Raw genomic sequence first — 20,927 nt, 5'->3', positions numbered from 1 at the left:
TGATCCATTATTAGAGAGCTTCACCTCTTGATGTTCAATGAACCAAGCTTGAAATTTCGTCGTATGTTCATCAACATCCTACTCCAATGACTCATAAATAAGAAAAGAGTATAAGCATATTATTTATAATGAATACCACAACTCTGTGAATTTCAAGAATTAGGAAACATGCCAACAATGATAGAGAAGCAACGATATTAGATTAGTCCTTGTGCAAAATATTTCAACTCAGTCAATTTAAAACAAATCCCAATATCTATATCCAAGAGTTTGATGCGAGGGTTGTAGGCTAAAGCAGTGGATCAAAAGGAGACTTTAGATTCAACAATCTGCTTCAATGACAAATTTGCTACATAGAAATTATGCACATGAAAGTTCAGTTCTCTATCGATCCACATCGTCCAAGAGCATCATGACTTTCACATTTTCTCTTAGCACAGGACAAGCTACAAAACAAATACTTACTTGAACAAATCACACTTCACTCTCCTACCATATCTGCATAGAGAATTAAAAGTTTTATTACTCTGCTGATGGTGTTGGACTCGCCAACATGTTAGGTGATCTCTCCTGTAAGAAGTCCCAACTAGACCTCAGACCATTTGGAGTAGGAATCCCAACAGTGGGTAGTACAGTATCGGATTGACTGCAGTTGCATGCAGAGATAAGTAAGATGTCCTTATAGGTAGGAAGGGTGTGACCTTGCAGAAATTCAAGGAAGGTGCATGAATGACTCTAACACATGGAGGGGAAGTGAATGCACCCCTTAGAAACATGTGATAGCATGCAGCTTGAAAGGGAAGACACGAGCAGAAAAAACCACAAAATGGAAAGCAAGATAGTCGACGATCTAAAGTGATGGGTTATATAAAAAAAATGCTTCGATAAGATTCATACAAACACATATGAAATATTCCATACATACATGCGTAAATAATAGCTACATACATCATTAAAGTAACCAGGATAGTCGAACTACAATAACAACATATGCATGAAACGTGCTAGCTCTGTTATATTAAGAAAGTGAAATATCCAATCATACATACAACCAATACTTCCATTAGCCCCTATGGCGGAAAATTAAAGTCATTGTTTCCTACTCCTCCAAAGAGATGTACTAGCTCTGCACTATGGAGAAGCCAAGCCTCGTTACAATACACTCCAAGCTTTCTCTAAATTACACCAATAGGAAGCTTGGCTCCCAAATGCATGTACAATGAGTTATGAGATTCTATAAATAGAAAAAAGTGTTGTGACCCTTGACAGTCTCGTTTGTGACTCTTCACCTACCCTCATGACTCTTCAACTACTACATGACTATTACATTCTACTATCAACACTAGGTCTTTCACTTTAACAACATGTTCACATTAAAATCTGCACATGTACCCATGTGAGACAAAATAGGCTTGAGTAAGCCATGCAAGACATCACTGAGACTGAGACAGTTGTGGGAAGACTAATTCTTTGACATCCTCATGATGATTGATGGTGGCGAACTAATGCCAAGCTTGGTAGTCTTTTATGGTCTCCGGGTGCTCTATGGTGATATCCATCCAAAAGTGAACTCTTGCCTTCATGTACACTCATTTGGAACCTCTGTCCAACTTGTCTGATAGTATGTTCATCATAGTCTTGAGTGTAACCGACCAGCAACATACTGATGCATAGTGTCTGCAATAATCTCTAAGTCTGCGCTGCTGGCTACGTGCATCAACTGATTAAAGTACATGTCCAACTTCAGTCGGACTTGGTTATTTAACTTCACCTCGATGAGTGTGCCAATGGATGGGATCGCATGTGTGCGCAAAATGACATCCATGCTCCTAAACATACATGCATGTGAAGCCTGCAAACTACTGATGAACTGCAGGAGTTCCTCATAGTTCTAGATCTGAGTCCGGGTGCATTCCTTCAACTCTACCGCCTTTGGCTTCATCATATTTGGAAAGCGAAATGGGGCTCCTTTGTACCTCATTGTCCATGTTTGCATGTGATTGACAACAGTGTATACATCTAGCAAGATGCATGCCATCCTCACACAATGTTGCTGCCAATCGCTGAGATGTACAACTGACTTATGTACGATGATGACTCTAGAGTACAAATTCTGCATGATTGTCTCGAGAGATGATACTTCATCTAGTATCGCACTTCTTGACTCTACTCTGGCGGATGTTGTAACCTACTCTCCTCCCTACTTGGCTTCTTGTAACTCCTTAGCCATGCGGTCGTTCTCAACTATCAAGAATCTAACACTTGAGTTGGTGACTTCAGCATATGATTTGGTAGCATCAGCGAATGTAACTCGATGTCTGCACACATCAGAAAAGATCACTCTCTCTTCAAACTGTGCAAGAGATACATGGACATCTGGAGTAGACAATCTGCATGAATGCAAAACTCTGTGTTGTGACTCGTTCAAAGATAGGTGTGCATATCCACTTTCGGATTGTTTTCAAGGATTTCTATCTCTCCTTGATCGCTTGGGACTTTCTCTACTTCCAGATCTGGTGAAGTTGGTGGGGTGACCTCTTGGTTCTAAGGCATGAGGTCAATATCCTAATCTAGCTCTAGCTGAACCATATTCGTGTCCCTCTGCTCTAGCATCTGTTCAATCTCTTGAGCCAAGTCGTGCTCCTGGGACTACTCACCCTGTCTACTTTGTGTTAGTTGCTCGGATGAGTCTATAACCTGTATGGGTGTAGTTTCATCAATATGTGCATGTTACACATCATGTTGTTCTTGTTCCTACTCCACTTCCTCCTCTCTTCTGTGCAGCTCTTGTTCTTCCCTGAGTTATCGCTTCAACTCCTACAACCCCTTTTCTGTTTCCTCCATCTTCTGTTTCTCTCTTTCCCTTTGCGTGATCCTTCTGTCACGTTGTCACATCTTAGCCTCAATCTCCAAAGTTGCTTTCAACACAAGTGGATATGCATTAAACTTGTAGCTTTGCTCTGCCTTTGTGTTGTCAACAACCTTCATCTTGCCTTTGTCACCCGCAGGTCTGCTACCCTCTACTGTTGCTGATGATGCTACTCTTTGAGATGCTGTTGCCTTCTGATTTGCTAACCACTCTACAAATATGCTCACAGGTTCATTGAGCATTGAGAAGTGATAGAAGTATCTCCATGGGTCTTCCTCAGGCCAATGACATGCCCCGTGGATCCAAGGATGTTGCACTCTCACACAATGGTCCTGCACTAAGCAATGTCGATCATACAGATTGAAACTTCTAGTGCCGAAGGTGAATCCCTTTAATTCCTTTGTCTTGGCCTCAACATGTTTTGTATTCCAAATCTCGTACAACCTGATCCGCAAAGGAAGAGTGGGCCAAGGTCCTTCTTCTACCTATGTAGTCTAGCTGAAAACAGTGTCGAGATATGATATGGCATTTCTTGCATGACGATCTCATCCATGGAAAACTTTGGTTAAACATGTGGAGCCTTCTCTGCGTTGTACATCCATATGAATGTGCCAAGGGGTGAGGCCTACCAGTGTGCTATGTCTATTGATTTGTTAATGAGATCTAAGACAAATGATAAGGTATTACAGACTCATGTGCATGGATTTGTCTATGTTATTTTATGCAATGGATCGATAATATTGTGAAATACACAGACAATGAAGTAGTAAACAAAACATAATAGACAACACATAACACAACAAATTTAATAGGAGTTCATCCAATACTCCCGGGCTACATCTCCTGGTCCAGCCTTCAGTGGTGGCCTCTCTATTATGTCTTCAAGCAGGGTTTTTACAATAATATGAGCTTAGTTTGAGACTCAATACAAAACAAGCATAAAGTAAGAGTTTGCTTGAACCTCTCAAGCTTTCTCTGAGTACACAGACTCTCTCAACACTCTCTGTCTCTGTGCTAACTCTACCTCATCATTTGCCTGCAATACTACCCCCTCTGTTTGCTCTCTATATGTGGCTTTAAAGCCAATCTGGGCTATGTTTCTCCTTCTCGGCTTTCTGTCTGCTCGAATCCCTCTTCCAGCGTTACATAATAATGGCATAACGCCTAAAGTGGAGGTGGCCACCTATTCACAACGTAAGAGTTCCTCAGCCCTTGAAATCCTTTAGAATCCCGAATGTGGTTGTTTTCTTCTTAACACAGAAAAATGCATGCATGACTGTGAAGTTTTGCCCAAAAACAATTCATCTCGGACTTCAAAAGTCCTTAAATATGGTCTATTCCCTGATCGGGTCCATCCTCCATCACTATCGCAAGTTGCTTCAGCCTTGCTCCAAGGTTCCCCTTTGTATTTTTTGAAGTATCTTAAAAATCGTGAAAAATGCATTGAAAATGGCTTTGCTACGGATCTCAAATTTTATGAAATATTACTAATAAACCCCTCGGGTCCAGTTCATTGGATCGCGCATAATGGATTCCCCGATTGTGATATCACAATCGCTCATCGCAATAACCCTCGGGCCGTTGTAAGCGCTCCTGCAATCTCCGATAGCAATCCTGCGATGTAATATGGGTTTTCGATCTGTGCGCTTGATCGACGGTCCAAACTAACTCTACCAATCGTCATCGCCACACATATATGTTAAGTGTTGATACCTGCTATCAGCCTATGCCGATTGAGATTGCCGATCAGATCTAGATTGTTGATCGGGCAGATCTAATGGCTGTTGTGCATTCATTTGTTCTGCCTCCAATACTCTGTTTTTTCACTGATTTCACATCTTTTTGCCTCTTGATAGTGTTTTTCTACATTCTGAAAGGTTTTCTCATGCGATTTTCTTTGGTCTTTGGCATCGTTTTTTGAGTTTTTGAATACTTAGAGAGTGTGCTCGGATCCATTTGGATCACGGCTTCCCACTCAAAAAGGCTTTGGACCACCAAAATTTGGTTTTCAAGCATTTCTTAACTGAGGATACAGCTGCCTCGCTCGCCCAATCTCTATCCATTTGGCACTGTTGGGTTTTGAACCTTTGAGTCCAATTCTAAGGTACTCCACGTCCCCTCTACACATAGTCCTCACCTTCATGTCCATAACTGTATCTTCCTGCAGCTTGCTGAGGTACTCAAGTAACAGATCATCAATGGAAGGCAATTGACTTTGCTCTTCAGGATCTTCAATTAATGAAGGTTCAAACAGTCTTAATATTTTTGCATTTACCACTGAATAGATGTGCATATATGTTAGCAGATCAAGGCAGAAAGCATTCTCACCAATTTTCTCAAGTACCTTAAAAGGCCCATACCTTATTTGCTTCAGCGTCTTTCCTTCACCTTACATTTTGTCCTTGCTGATATACAACCAGACTTTATCACCAACTTGGAAGCTGTGCTCCACCCAGTGTTTATCATGCCTTGCCTTCTACTTGGCTTGGCTCTTTTCCAGCTGTTCCTGTATTGCCTGGTGAATTTCTTGGATTTATTTGATGAACCTTGTTGGTTTGTCCACATCACTGTGTCCATCAACTACTATGTATTTTTCAAAGACAAAATCCAAGGGAGACCTTGGTATAAAACCAAAATAGGTCTCAAAAGGAGATCTCTGTGTAGAAGAATGTTTAGCATAGTTGTAAGCATGTTGCACATAACATAAATGTTTGTCCCAAATCTTGGGATGCTTGTTGCACTAACCCCTAAGCAACTGGATCGTTGTCTTATTGACTACCACTGTTTGGCCATCTATTTGTGGATGAAAGGTTGTGCTTTTCTTCAGTCTGGTGTCCATTAATTCCCACAGACTTGACCAAAACTTCCCAACAAACCAAGAGTCTTGATCAGATACTATGGAATTGGGTAACCCAAAATGCACCTAGAAATGCTGAAAGAACAACTTCGTTGTTTGTTCAGTTGTAATCTGCTTATTACAAGGTATTAAAATACACATTTTGCTGAACCTTTCCACAATAACATATAAATAGTCATGTCCCTTTCTAGATTTTGGCAATCCCCCAACAAAGTCCATAGAAACACTTTTCCAAGGACGGGAAGGGACTGGTAGTGGAATGTACAAGCCTAGTTTTTTGTTGTTGGGTTTACTTTTAGCACACATGGTACACCCTCTTACATATCTAGAAATTGTTTCATGCATTCTTGGCCAATAGCAGGATCTTTGCAGTTGTGCAACTATTTTACTTACAACAAAATGTCCTGATATCAGAGAAGTATGTGCCTCCGTAATTATATTAACTCTTTTTGTTTGTGGAATGCATAGCTTTCCCAAATGATACAAGAGTTGGCCCTTAACATAGTAATCCAATTCTTCTACCTTTTTGCCATTACTTAAAGCTGCATATACATATCTAAAGTCTATATCTTGAGCATATTGTTCAATATAGCTTTCATGCATTACTGAGTTATGCTTAAGTATAGTAGATGCATTTATGATTGGTCTAGAAAACATATCAGCAACTTTATTGTGTATGCCCTTTTTATATCTGATTACTAAATGAAACTGCTGTAGAAAACCCATCCACTTATAGTGTCTTGATTGCTACAATTTAGTTTGTGAGTGCAAATACTGAAGTGGTTGATGATTAGTATGTATAACTGTTTCTTTTGCCATTAAGTAATGTTTCCACTTTTTTACACTTTGTACTAATGCATACAATTCTTTATCATATGTGGGATAATAAAATACTACAGAATTAAAAGTCTAAGAATGGTAGCATATGGGTTTACCATGTTGCATCAACACTACTCCCATGGCATAGTCACTGGCATCTGTTTTGATCTCAAATGGTTTTTGAAGATTTGACAATGCTAGTACTGGTGTTGTACTAGTTTTTTATTTCAAGGTTTCGAAGGATTTCTGTTGTTTGCCTCCCCACTGAAACACCTTGTTCAATCCTGTCAAAGCATGTAAGGGATCTGCAATTAAGGAAAAGTTAGCAATAAACTTTCTCCAATTTTGTGCTGCTCCTAGGAAGCTTCTAACTTCTATAGTAGACTTAGGTTTAGGCCAGTTTACAATGACTGCAACCTTAGAGGGATCTATCTTCAATTCACCACCCCCTACAATATGACCCAAATAATTCAAAGATGTTTTACCAAATTCACATTTTGATAATTTAACATAGAGATTTCTTGCTTCAAAACATCTAGAGCCTACTTTACAAGATTTAAATGTTCTTCCCATATTTTACTGAATACAAGAATGCCATCTAGATATACAATTACAAAATCATCAATAAAAGGCTTGAGTACATCATTCATAACTCTCATGAAAGTGGCAGGAGCATTAGTTAAGCCAAAAGGCATAACTAGCCATTCATACAGCCCTTGCTTCATTTTGAATGCAGTCTTCCATGCATCCTACTCTGCCACTCTAACCTAATGGTAACCACTACGTAGGTCCAACTTGGAAAAGTAAACAACTTCCTTCAACTGATCCAATAGATCATCAATGCGAGGAAGGGGATAAAGATTCTTGATCTTTATTTTATTCAGTGCTCGGTAATCAATGCACATCCTCCACGAACCATATTTCTTCCTTACCAATACAGTTGGAAATCCGCGTGGTGATGTGCTTGGTCTTATGAACCCTTTCTCGAGCGGCTCCTGTACTTGCTTCTTGATCTCTGCATTATCTAAAGCAGATAACCTATACATTTCGATGTTAGGCAATGGAGCATCTTGCTACAAATTAATATCATGTGCAATTTCCCTTTTGGGTGGCATACCTTTAGGTTCTTAAAATAATATATCATGTTCCGAAACAAATTTTTCTAAATCAGCTTGTTGTTTAGCATCACAGGCTTCAAATACATTGGTTTTATCAGGTTTCTTTTCCTTTACAACCATCAGTAAAAATTGCTTGCATGAATTTACAATTCTTTTCATCTGCCCTAAGTTTATGAGAGTATAATTATTCTTGAGTTTATGAGCTCTTACAATATATTCGATTCCATCTTTAACGAGTTGACACTTATTTTCATCTTTATAGAAAATGGCTTTCTATCATACAAGTAAGGACTTCCTAAAACAATTTCACATATATCCAAGGGAACGATATCTAAATCAACCTCATCTACAAATGCTAACCCAAAAGAAAACCTAAGTTTACATTGTCTAGTCACTTGTAGCTTTGCTTTATCACATACCCAACCAAATGGATATGGCTTCCTGTGAGGTGTGGTTAGTAGTCCCAATTTCTTTACAATTGCTTCAGAAATTAGGTTTACTTGTGAGCCACTATCAAACAAAGTATCAATCTTTTGATGCTTGGAAATAACTCTAATGTGAAAAAGCTCATGCCTTTTCCTCTCATTTTCTTCACTATCAATAGTTTGTACAAAATCACTAGTAGATGCTTTACAATTTTACGTTTTATACCTGTGTCTGTGATTATTGTTTCATCACCTGATTTTGACCCCAAATCTTTTTGTATAGCAACAACAGTCTTATTCTTCTTTCCATCGAACTTCTTGGGTTTCAACTCCGGATGCAAAGACTAGCAATTTTCATCATCATGTCCATCCTTCTTGCAGTGAGTGCATGAAGGTTGGGCCTTTTGTACAACATGTTCCTTCCTCTCTTTCCATTTCTGCTTCCTCTTTTCCTTATTCATACTTACAATGGGTTTTGGTGATCCCCCAATATTTGGGTTCAAATTCTTTCCTCTAGCCTCTAGATGGGTAGCCTAAATAGATACCTCATCTATGCTAGTAGGGTTAAACATGAGAATGGTGTGCCTTAAATAGCTGTGTAGACCCCCTATTATTTCAACAGTGTTTCAGGTGAGTCTAGAGAAATGCCTAGAATCAAAGTTCTTTTTCTAAATTCTTCGGTGTAGGTTTGTACACTTTGCCTTTTTAATTGGCGAAGAGTTTGCCAACTCGTCATAGATTTCTGCATATAAGCTTGTGGATAGAATTGTTTTTTAATTTCAGAAACAAATTCACTCCAGACAGAAAGAATTTTACCATGCTTCTTCAAGTCAGCTTGTGTCTTGCCTTCCCACCATACCAATGCAGTTCCTCCAAGGCGTAGGCTAGCCAACTGAATTTTACTCCTGTCTTAATCAATATTTTGTACCCTGCAATACACATCAATCTGTCTGATCCATTTATCTAGCTTCTCTGCATTTAATTCTCCATCATATATTGGCAAATCAAATTTAACATCTAATTTAATCAAAGATGTTTCCTTCTTTTTATTTTCAGGGCTATTAGGAGGTGTGGATAGAGGAGCCTCTTTTCCTCTCCCTTTTCCTTCAGAATGGCCATCTATAAGAGATTCTTCTATTCCTTTTTCTTGTTTGGAAGTTGAAGAATCTTCACTTCAACCTTTCTTAAATTCTCTATACATTTCTTCTACCATGGCTCTCATGGTCATGAAACTATCCATGCACTGAGAGTCTGATTCCAAGGGATTTTCTTCTGCCATTTTCCTCCTAGGATAGACTCTACTAATTTCTAGGTTAGTTTCAACCAATTCCCCTTCTCATAATTTGAGCTTTGACCTAGTCATCATTCACCAATCCAGCACAAGCTTGTCTAACCTTAGTACACCTAAATCTTTGATACCACTTGACCTGTTAATGAGATCTAAGACAAATGATAAGGTATTACAGAATCATGTGCATGGATTTGTCTATGTTATTTTATGCAATGGATCAATAAGATTGCGAAATACATAGACAATGAAGCAATAAACAAAACATAATAGACAACACATAACACAACAAATTTAATAAGGATTTCACCCAATACTCCTGGGCTACATCTCCTGGTGCAGCCTTCAGTGGTGACCTCTCTATTATGTCTTCAAGCAAGGTTTTTACAATAGTATGAGCTCAGTTTGAGACTCAATACATAACAGGAATAACAGTAAGAGTTTTCTTTAACCTCTCAATCTTTCTCTAAGTACATAGACTCTCTCAACACTCTTTTTCTACGTGCTAACTCTGCCTCGGCATTTGCTAGAAATTTGGCCTCCTCTGTTTGCTCTCTGACTGTGGCTTTACAGCCAATCTGGGCTGCATTTCTCCTTCTCGGCTTTCTGTCTCCTAGGCCTCTATCCATTCGAATCCCTCTTCCAGTGTTACATAATCATGGAATAATGCCTAAAGGGGAGGTGGCCCCCTATTCACAACATAAGAGTGCCTCGGCCCTTGAAATCCTTCACAATCCGGAACGCGGTCGTTTTCTGCTTTACACACAAAAAAAATGCATAACTGTGAAGTTCTGCCCAAACACAATTCATTTCGGACTTCAAAAGTCCTTAAATATGGTCTATTCCTCTATCAATTCCATCCTCCATCATTATCGCAAGTCGCTTTGACTTTGATCCAAGGTTCCCCTATGTATTTTTTGAAGTATGTTAAAAATCGCGAAAAATGCATTGAAAATGGCTTTGTTGCGAATCTCAAATTTTATGAAATATCATTGATAAACCCATGGATTCCGATTCATTGGATCGTACATAATGGTTTCCTCAATTGCGATATCGCGATCGCTCATCGCAATAATCCCCAGGCTATTGTAAGCTCTCCTGCAATATCCGATAGCGATCCTACGATGTAATATGGGTCATCGATCTACGCGCTTGATCGATGGTCCAAACTAACTCCGCCAATTACCATCCCCACACATATATGTTAAGCATCGATACCCGCTGTCTGCTTATGCCGATTGTGATTGTCGATCAGATCTGGATAGTTGATCGACCATATCTAACGACTGCTATGCATTCATTTGTTCTGCCTCTAATACTCTTTTTTTCACCGATTTCACGTCTTTTTGCCTCTCAATAGTGTTTTTTTGCATTCTGAAAGGGTTTCTCATGTGATTTTCTTTGGTCTTTGGCATGATTTTTCGAGTTTTTGAAGACTTAGAGAGTGTTCATGGATCCATTTGGATCATCTATCAATGCCTCCATTGCTACCTACGACATGCAAGGTGGATCTTGCTCAAATATCATCTTGTACACCAGGGTGACAAAGTGGTTTGATAATTGTATGATAACTCCACAAAAGCTACATTCGAAGAAAAACTTGCAATAAGTATTCGCAAAGGTTTTCAAAGGTGTCCATGCCCAACTCAAGCCTGGGAACTGATGATGGGCACAAACTGCACCTAGTATGTAAGTGGGCATGTATATCTTCGCTTGTTATCCCTTGGGAAAATGCCAGATTTTTGTTACCTATTACTTCAACCTAAGAGCCAACATGTAGAACTAGTTGCAAGTTCTTCCTTTGCTCACCATTTGATCCAACACAATCACCCAACTCTGCATGAAGGTCTTTGTCCTCTCTTGGTTATACAAGCGGCATGCAAATGTGACCAAGAGTTGATATGCCTTATGCAATATCTTCATCTTGTAAATCTGGGTGGGTGTTGTCCTGAACTTGGATGGTTCTTTCACCCAACTGTTCAAGATATCTCTTGAGTTTGCACTGTTGTTGCGTCTAGTGAAGGGTGTATCCATCATGATCACCGATTGTGGCAAGTGATACATCTCTTGAAAGTCCTTCACCCTAAGGGTACCAAGTTTTGTTCCACTGACACTCTTCAACACCATTGTCTCTGGATCAGTATGCGAGACAATCTAGTGGATCATGTGCATGCATGGAAATGTAGAATACCTGCATGCAATCCAGTACAAGCCAGACTTGTGTATGTTGACACAAACCTTGCGGTATTCCAGATTTTCCTCAAATATGCCTAAAAAGGTGTCATTGATGTCTTGCCATTTCATCTTGATATCCTTGTCTATGAACAACTTAGTGTCTTCATAGATAGGCAAGCTCATAGACACTTGCTCAACTACATCTACAGTCGCACTCTCAATGGTGTCCTTTGATCCTTCTCTCTTAGAGGGCATTGTACCTGTACTACTAAGAGACGATAAACATCTGGGATACTTGGAGAAAGAGAAAAACTCATGGCAAGCAATCTATCAGTTGAAAACCAAAAGAGACTTGAGGACTAACATGAAACACACCTCGGTGACTGATTGGGAAGATTGCGTAATTTTCACTAGGAGGTTGGGAGACTGGCTACCAAAACTGCAAAAAGAACAATCAAGACTATCAGCGAGCTGACTGACTACTAAAACTGTGGAACGCATAATTAAGCATGGCCTGCTGAGGACTGAAACTGCACAATTTTAGTCAGTAATGACTGCAACTAGCAAATTGCATTTGCACAATTTCTGGGGCTAGTAAGACACTGTCTCTTAGAATTCCACAGAGCAAGCCTCAAGGCCAGTGTTGGGCCAACTTTGTGCAATTTCTAGGAAGAAGGGAGAGCATTCACTCTCAGAAATGTGCATTGTAAGTCGGGCAAGGCAAGGTCTGGGCCAAGGCAGGCCAGACCTACCGCTGGGCTTCTGAAAACATGAAAATCTTGAATGCATGGTGAAGCTGAGTGCAGACAAGAGTGAATGATCATGCATGCAAACAATGAGTGCAAGATTTAGAAAATGGAAAGCCAAGCATGTGTGTGAAGTGATTCGTCGCAACGACGACCGCTAGTGTAGAAATAGTGCCATGCATGTGACAACAATGAGATGCAATGAAAAACTTGAAACAATTCTTCTACAAGCTAACATGCATTAGAACGATAGAAAGAGTTCATTGAAACCAGGCAAACAACACTCACACAAACCGAAATACAAAAAGCGACAGAAAAACAACAAAATATATGAAAAGCAAACTTACCCAGAAAAAGATGAGTTGAGTGTGCCAAATGCTCCTTGATGCGATGTGGGATGTGAGAGTTCCAATATTGATGTGAAGAATGAGTTCTGAAGTGTCAAATAAATAATTTTGATAAGATCGAGGCTTATGATGCACATGCCACAAATCTAGGAAAAAGTGACACATGGCGGTAGGTTTCTAAAATGCGCTTTTCATGTAACCTGCAACTGCTAAAAATGGATCCCTAAAATCTAGGGATACTTTTATCTTTTTTTTCTTTTTTGGGAAAAAAATATCATGCATGAAAATCAAGATTGCTCAGTCCTGGAGGGAACTAGTCAACCTAGGAGCACATGCAACAACCCTTAAGCCTGGGAATGAGTTTTGCGTAGTTTCTAGGTGGAGCAAGGTTGGTTGTCTCTCAGGCATTGCACAATTTCTAGATTGAAGCCCTGGCTGTCAGTCCGAATTGTGTAATTTTTTAGAGGAAGGCCAGTGTTGGGCTATGATGTAGTTTCTAGACGGAAGGTTGCCTCGCTATTATGTGCTTTCTAGAGACCAGCATGCAACCTAGATGGATTGCACAATTTCCATAGGGAAGGATGGTTCCCCTCTAGAGTTGCACAATTTTCTAGGTGAACATGAAAAAGAGAAACTAATCAAGTTCTAGAATGTTAGCCTCCGGGTGGGAGACAAGTAAGTTGACAAGCACAGGTTGGTAAGCCACTAAAACTCAATTGAAGCATATGTACATGGACAGTGCAAGACATGATACTAGGGATGGTTGGTAGGGAGGCTCCAAAATGAAGCTAAGGGAAAATTTTGGAGGGTGGTTGAAGCTAGTACAACAGACTCCTCTATCTTCCTGGCTCTTCGAGAGGGGAGTTAAGCCAAAATTGACTTTGATACCATAAGGAAAATTGAGGAAACATACATGGTACACAAATTACTCATAAAACAATTCCAATATATATATCAAAGCCAAATTACAAGCCACAAAAGTAGTTCTCATGAGATCCAACAGATTCCACACAAGGAGAATATTATTGAGAATAAACATTCATTCTCCATGTCAAATTTTTGAAGTATTTTCAAATAATTTTGAGGCATAACATGTAGGTTTTGTGGGATATATAAAACGAGTTAATATATGAGTTACACAATATTCTTAACCATGGAGAATAACCCCACTCTGTCATAGCAATGTTTAACTTGTAAATATATTTTGTTATAGTAACATGGCTTATGAATACCACATACCCAATATGGCACCCATTGATAGGAATTTTCATTAGTTAATTAATTTGAAATAAATTAATTAAAAGAGTATAACTGTTGATATGAATTTTGATTAGTTAATTAATTTGAAATAAATTAATTCAAAGAGTATAACTATTGAGATGAATTTTCATTAGTTAATTAATTTGAAATAATTTAATTAAAAGAGTATAACTAACTTGCACATAAGACTTAACCGTTGATTTGGGTATACCACTATAAATATTCCAACATATTTCATGGAGCTTAAATGTCCATGGTCTACCTCATAATTATTGATAATTAAATTAAAATTAGGAAAACCTTATTCTGAAATAAACATGTTTATAGACATAATTAATAATAATAATAATAATTAATCAAAAAATTAATAATAATAATAATAATAATTAATCAAAAAATATATTATAAACATAAGTGTTTTCATATTTATACACATTTACCAATTATTTAATTTATATACTCATACCAATCATCAATAATAATTAAATTATATAAATAGAAAAAATTATATAAATGCTATTGCAAAATAAACACCCGCTACCCACATAATAACCTTGAATCCTATTAAACTTTATTAAGAATACAAAATCACTTCGTACTAAAGTGTAAAAGCTCCAAATAAAACAAATTTATAAAGACCAAATATGTGAGAAGTTAGAACCTCAACGCTACCATCTCCTTCAGATTTCTAAGCTCAGAAATACCTTACTCAGTGTTGTGCATTACCATATGTTCCTCTTTGCATAGAAAAACTTTAATCAGTGTTGTGCGTTTTCTTATCTTCAACGGAAGCATAGGTTTCCTTCCATTCTTCCTAAAAGCAGTTGACAAAGGAGTTGTCTATAATGCGACTTTTTGAGATTCCGGTGACGGAATCCGGCAGAAGAAATTGAGATGAAATCATGATTTGTTGCAGTTAAAATGGTTTTTTAACTGCATATTCGGATTCAGTACCCTGAAAAACCCGTGGGACGGTTTCATTGTGCAGAAATTAGCTATCAAACTTGGATTCCAATAAATTACTGCCGGATTTTCACCGGAAAAAATCGTCGGAAAAGCTTTCAAAAAGTCGCGTTAAAGACCACTCCGTTGACAAACACCAAAAACCCTAACAGTATCGTTATATACATAATCACCGGCGACCCAGCAAGAATCAGCAATAGGTTATTTATATATTCATCGGCAAGGCAGCAAGAATCACCAGTAAGGCAGGTACCAACCAGAAAACAGAACGTCACGCACGGCATTTTACATGCCAACTCATTCTCTATAGAAAATGATGTGGCAACCTCATTGAAAATCCTGCAAACATTTGCCAAGTGGAAGCAACTGTGACAGAGCGAATACGCACGCAGCTCACGACAAGCTGAGCTGTGGAGGGTAATCACATGAAATCTATGACATCTGAATTTCTTATTCTTCCTCTTGTCATCCCCGTGTGAACAAATCAAAATAAATGGTAAACATAAATTATTATAATATGATACATACAGAGGTTGAGTTCACGTGCACTGCGCAGCAATCCAGAAGGTTTTTTCTGACGCGCTCTGCATTAAAGGAATCGATAACTCACGTTGACTCCAATCATGTGCGAGAAAAGAAGCCGACATATGTTGGTCGAAATTCTCTTTTATATTTATATGGGCGTAGTCTAACGATTTTTTTTTGACGGAGAGTAATATAAATTTCTGAAAAATCTGGTAGGGATTTTTACGAATCTAATTAAAAAGGGTTAAATTTCATAACTTTTGGTGTTTTAAAAGTTGTTAAATTTCATATTTTTTGGCTTTTTAATAGTGTTGAGTTTATTTTGATTATCAACCACATGATAAACATTATTTTTATAAAAAAATTTGAATTTTTTTACCTGGATTTCAGCAACAATTCCTCAATTTCTTATATATAACTAAAAATACATTCAAATATAATATGTAACTAAAAATACACTCAAATCCGCTACATATGTAATATTAATTTTTTTTTTTCCTTTCCTGGAAGAGCATCAGTAATTGAGGTCACGACTCACGACCAGCATTTAATTTGTGATGGCCGAGAGAGCACTCTGACATCATTTAGTGTGGAATGGTCAGAAACCATGAAATTAACCGCAAACTTTTTCTTTCACATGATTATATAGGAAACGAGAAAGAAAACGCTGTGAATCCAAACTTTTACGATGTTTTTGGTGTAATGCAACGATCTTGTCATTCAAAGAGTCGGCTTCATTCTTTAGTTTGATGATTCTCGAATTTGAAATGTTTTATGTACATCGTTAAGTTTTGGAATCGCCCAAATTGAATCGTTAGATTTTGGAATATATTTGGAATTGGATTTTGGATGGTTATATAATTTTGATTACTATTAATTAATAGTGTAAATTTTTTATTTTTAATATATATCCATATATATTTAGATTTTGAATGAGGAATTTTTAAAAATAGGAATAGTTATATAAGATACATTTAAGTATAGTGTAAATAAATGTGATACAAAAATTACTCACAAAACAATTTTAATATTTTCATCAAAGCTAAATTATAAGTTATATAAGTAGAATTCATGAAATCCAATAGATTTCATATAAGGAGAATATTGTTGAGAAAATCTCTTAACAAAACTCCAACAACCAACAAATTAATCTGACATATATGTTATTGTAAGCATTATTCCAAGTCCCCCTTTAATGCTTACATTACATCATTACAAAGATTATTACAAAAAGCATAAATTATATGTACTGACATATATGCTATTGTAAGCATTATTCCAAGTCCCCCTTTAATGCTTACATTACATCATTACAAAGATTATTACAAAAAGCATAAATTATATGTAGTCACATTTGTCTCGCTCCTCACATCCACTCTAGAGTCTAACAATGTTCTTTCTTCACCACCTCATTTTCTGGTTGTCCCTTGAACTCCATTTAAAACATAAATGGCTCTCACCATCTTTGATGAACTTGCATGATCAATAATGTTGACATACTTTATTATCCCAAATGACATAACAAGTTGTAACAATAAGAAAAACTAGCCAAGTAGTGAACCATCCTATGGACAAACTCCCATCTATCACACGACATAGCTTGTTAGTGAATGTGCTTAAGATTTCACCATATAACTTGACCTCTCTCACAGATATGGATCTCATAAAAATAACATGTAATTGATTCTCTTGAAAACCGAAATACAAGAAAACCTATCAACATACAATAGACTCACACAATCAAACTAGCGATATGTTCTATCAATACCGAACAATGTCTAGAGCTACTAATTTAATTATATTACTTTGCTCATCAATTAATTTTGCATTTCCTACTATAAAAAATTAACAAACATCATAACAACAAAATTCATGAAACGAAATTCCTATACAATGCAAATTTCAAATTTGCAGCTATAAATTCTATTCCTATACAATGCAACAAATTTGCAGCTATAAATTCTAGGTACAACAATTCTCACATACTATCATCAATGGGAAGGAAACATAGTTTCATGATACAACATTAATTCAATTTTTGCCCGCAATAATCCCAGATGAAATTTTTCCCTTTCATAAATCTCTACTTGGCTTTTTAAATGCCTATGATATGAGTGCCCCTCTACAACATTATTAAAAAAAAATCTTTTTAATTTCGTTGATTCCCGTGATATAATATCTTCAGGGATTCTTAATGCCCATGGTCCAATGAAACTCCTAATCCATTATTAAAGACCTTCACCTCTTGAATTCCACGACCCAAGCTTGAAATTTTGATGCGGGAGCATCAACCCAAAAGGGGAAATTATTGTAAATAATAGAAATAGGGGTCATGCATTAGTTAATTAGATATTCTCAAATAAAACTAGGAGAGCTTTTAAGCATAAAGGAGTGGATGTGGATCATTAAGTGATAAGGATAGCTTTTCTATCTTAGAATAGGAAAAAGACAGAATAAAGATAAAAAGATGCTTTTTCCATATGTATGCATTGCATGAGCTTTAGTTGAGTGATTTTTAGATCGTGTTAAGTTAATAAATTAAGGAGCTCAAAGGCATTAGAGAGGTGTGAGGAGTGAGTGTGAAAAGTGATCAAGGATTCTCCTTGGGAGCCTTCGGGCAGTTTGTAAAAGGGCCATGGATTTACATATCTGGCCAGGAAGAACAAGTTTGTAAGTAGTCTCTTTTGTTTTATGTAACCAATGTATTAGATGTATATATATATATTATTGATTGCATGATAAAGGCATGGGATTGGTACTAATTTGGAATGTTCCTTGAGTCCACTGGTTCTATATATTGAATTCAGATCAGTTGAATCCGAATGAATAGCTTATTCTAGAAGCAATGAATAATTATGCTTTTGTATTCAGCGTTATCTATTAATCTACCTTGCATAGATCGAAGTGCAGATCTGAAATCTCTGATCGATTGCAAAGAGGACGAATTGTGTTGAATAGCGCTCTGTGTTTTAATGGGAGTAAGGGGTTTGCCTGCGTATGGTAATAAACATTTAGCCAAGGATATAACGCATATGTATACATGGTAATTATAGATGTATACAGATGACTGGATGGTAATTATATATATATGTTGGATCCATATGGCTGTGTATGGTAACAACTCTATATAACGCATATGTAGAACTGTAAGACAAGTCCGTCGTTTTGGGAGCTGCTTGCTGTTTCGAGCTGACAGGTATATAACAAGTAAGAGCCAGTAAAGGGACGTAAGGAATTCTGTGGGGCATATAGAGTAAGAGCCAGTATAACCAGCAACGATATGAAAGAAAGGGGAAGAGTTTGCTGCGGATATTAGGCGTTGACCGACACTGTATATCCATAACTGTTATGCGACTTACAAACCGGGACTGTTATAGCTATATAACTCGGTTGTGAAGAAGGCTGGAGGAGCAGAGACCTATTCCGGTGCAGTCATATTTATATGTCAGCGGCGATGGTAAAATTACATTTATAAGTTGTGTTATTGGGAATTGAACTCTGGTCAAAGAGAAGGTAAGGCGCACTTCTTGATTGAATCCAACAATATATGTATTGATATTAATTATGGGAATGTCCGAGGCATTAAGATTGCTTGTAGGAGCAGTTGTGTAAGGATCCTGGTAGAAGTGGCCTGCGAGTGGCCTGGGCTGCATCAGGTGGTATCAGAGCAGGAATACTTTGTTGAAGATTGTTTGTTTCTTGAATGAGTACAGTCGAGAACTGAATTGTGTTTCAGGATTGCAGAAGAGGAAGGAGGACAAGATCATGTAAGATCTTAAGAGGTGAGATTATTTTTCTGACTTGAAATTTGTAATTGAAGTTTATGGTTGCAGAAAAGTGGCAGTGAACCTGAAGAATCCAATAAGGAATTGGATAAAGAGGACAACTGAAGTGTTCTCAGGAGAGAGAAGGAGATTGCAGAAGCCTAGAGGGAGCAAAGGTGTTTCTCAGGAGAAGGTTCCAGACAAAGGACCGTGCTTACCAAAAGACTAAGTAAGGAGAGATTAGTGAGGTAGGATTGCAGCCAGGAGGACTAGCTGTTACAGAGGCTTGTTGCAAAGAAGAATCAACAGAGGTTGAAGAAAGTTGCAGATGAGAGAAGCCTATAGGAGCAGTAGAGGATGCTCGAAAGGTTCCAGCAGAGGACCAATGATTACCAAAAGACCAGATCCGGAGGGAAGGATTAGTGAGGTAAATGGCAGCAAGAGAGGTTGCTGTGGTAGAGTCTTCATGCAACTCATAGGTGAGGAACTCATGGCAAAGGAGAAGATGACTACTGATAGTCATAGCAGAGGTTCAGGAAAAAGCCACGATAGAGGACATAAGAAAGAGGATGCCAAGGTAAATGGCAAGAAGATGAGTCCAGAGGAAGTTGAAATGGAAGAATACATTTGTGAACCAGAACAAGGAGAATTTCTGGGAGATAGTGAAGATGAAGGCTTGAAGATTGAACCTTCAAGTAAGACCAAAGGGTCATATGGTTTTAAATCTGACAATTTGTGGATGTTTGCAGGTGAAAGACAATTAGCTGATGGGATGACTACAGGAGTTCGAGAAAGAGAGATTGCAGTAATGAAGGTACAATTGCAGGTACTGGAAGAATGGCTGCAAGAGCAGAAAGATCAAAATGGAAAATGGATCTTTCCACTGAAGGGAAAGAGAGTGATTTGGTGACAATTGCAGAGAAGGTTGAAGAAAATTATGATTGCCTTGTTGAAAAAGGGACTTAGAGTTCTTGCGCCAGAGTTGGAGTTTGAAATTCCCGCGTGCAGATATATTAAGAGAAAAATGTTGAAGGAAGCAGTCAAGACTGGAAAGTCTCATAATTTAAAAACTAATGAGTTGTGTACGTTTGCAGGTACAGAACAGGAAGATAAACAAACTTTAGAGTTTGTGCAAGAAGAGTTGAACTTGAAAGCTGTTCAGATCGATAATGAGTTAGCAAGATCTCAGAAGCAGATGGAGAAGAAGGAGTCTAATCAGGAAGTTGAGGCAGAAAGAGAAGGACCAGCTGATGATTGGTCAAAAACTAGTGGAGGTATAGAAAATCATGTGAAATTTCCAAGGTCTACTGCTAATGAAGTTGTTGAATTGTATAGGAAACTAGATCTCCAAAGAAGAGAGTTGGAGAGACAGAGGACTTATTGGATGGAGAAACAAGGGAAGAGACTCTTTATGAATGAAAATCATAAAGCTGAAGATAGTAAGAAGGAAGGACTAGCTAACAGTCTCATGGTGAAGGCAAATCAGCATACTGATGTGCTGATTGGGATGGAACAGCATACTGAGATACTGGCAGAGGGAAGTAAGGCATTGATGCCTTGTGATTTTAATTTTAACATGTGTTTTGTGAATGCAGGAATTATCGCCAGTGCTGAGAAACATTTGACTTAGCTGAACAGTCAATTAAAGGGGAAAGAAGTTCTATGTTCCAGAAGACAAGAGAGGGTGGATGATCGGGTGGCAGTCAAAATAGAGACCAGCATAGAAGCAAGAAATCAGCAGCTTGAAGATTTATTGGACAAGGAAATTGAA

This window comes from Pinus tabuliformis, chromosome 8 (genome assembly GCF_031772625.1).
Source record: "Pinus tabuliformis cultivar Carrire ecotype Pingquan chromosome 8, CPIR1, whole genome shotgun sequence".
Taxonomy (NCBI): domain Eukaryota; kingdom Viridiplantae; phylum Streptophyta; class Pinopsida; order Pinales; family Pinaceae; genus Pinus; species Pinus tabuliformis.
The sequence above is the reverse complement of the archived record's forward strand: the minus strand, read 5'-3'. Positions refer to the sequence as shown.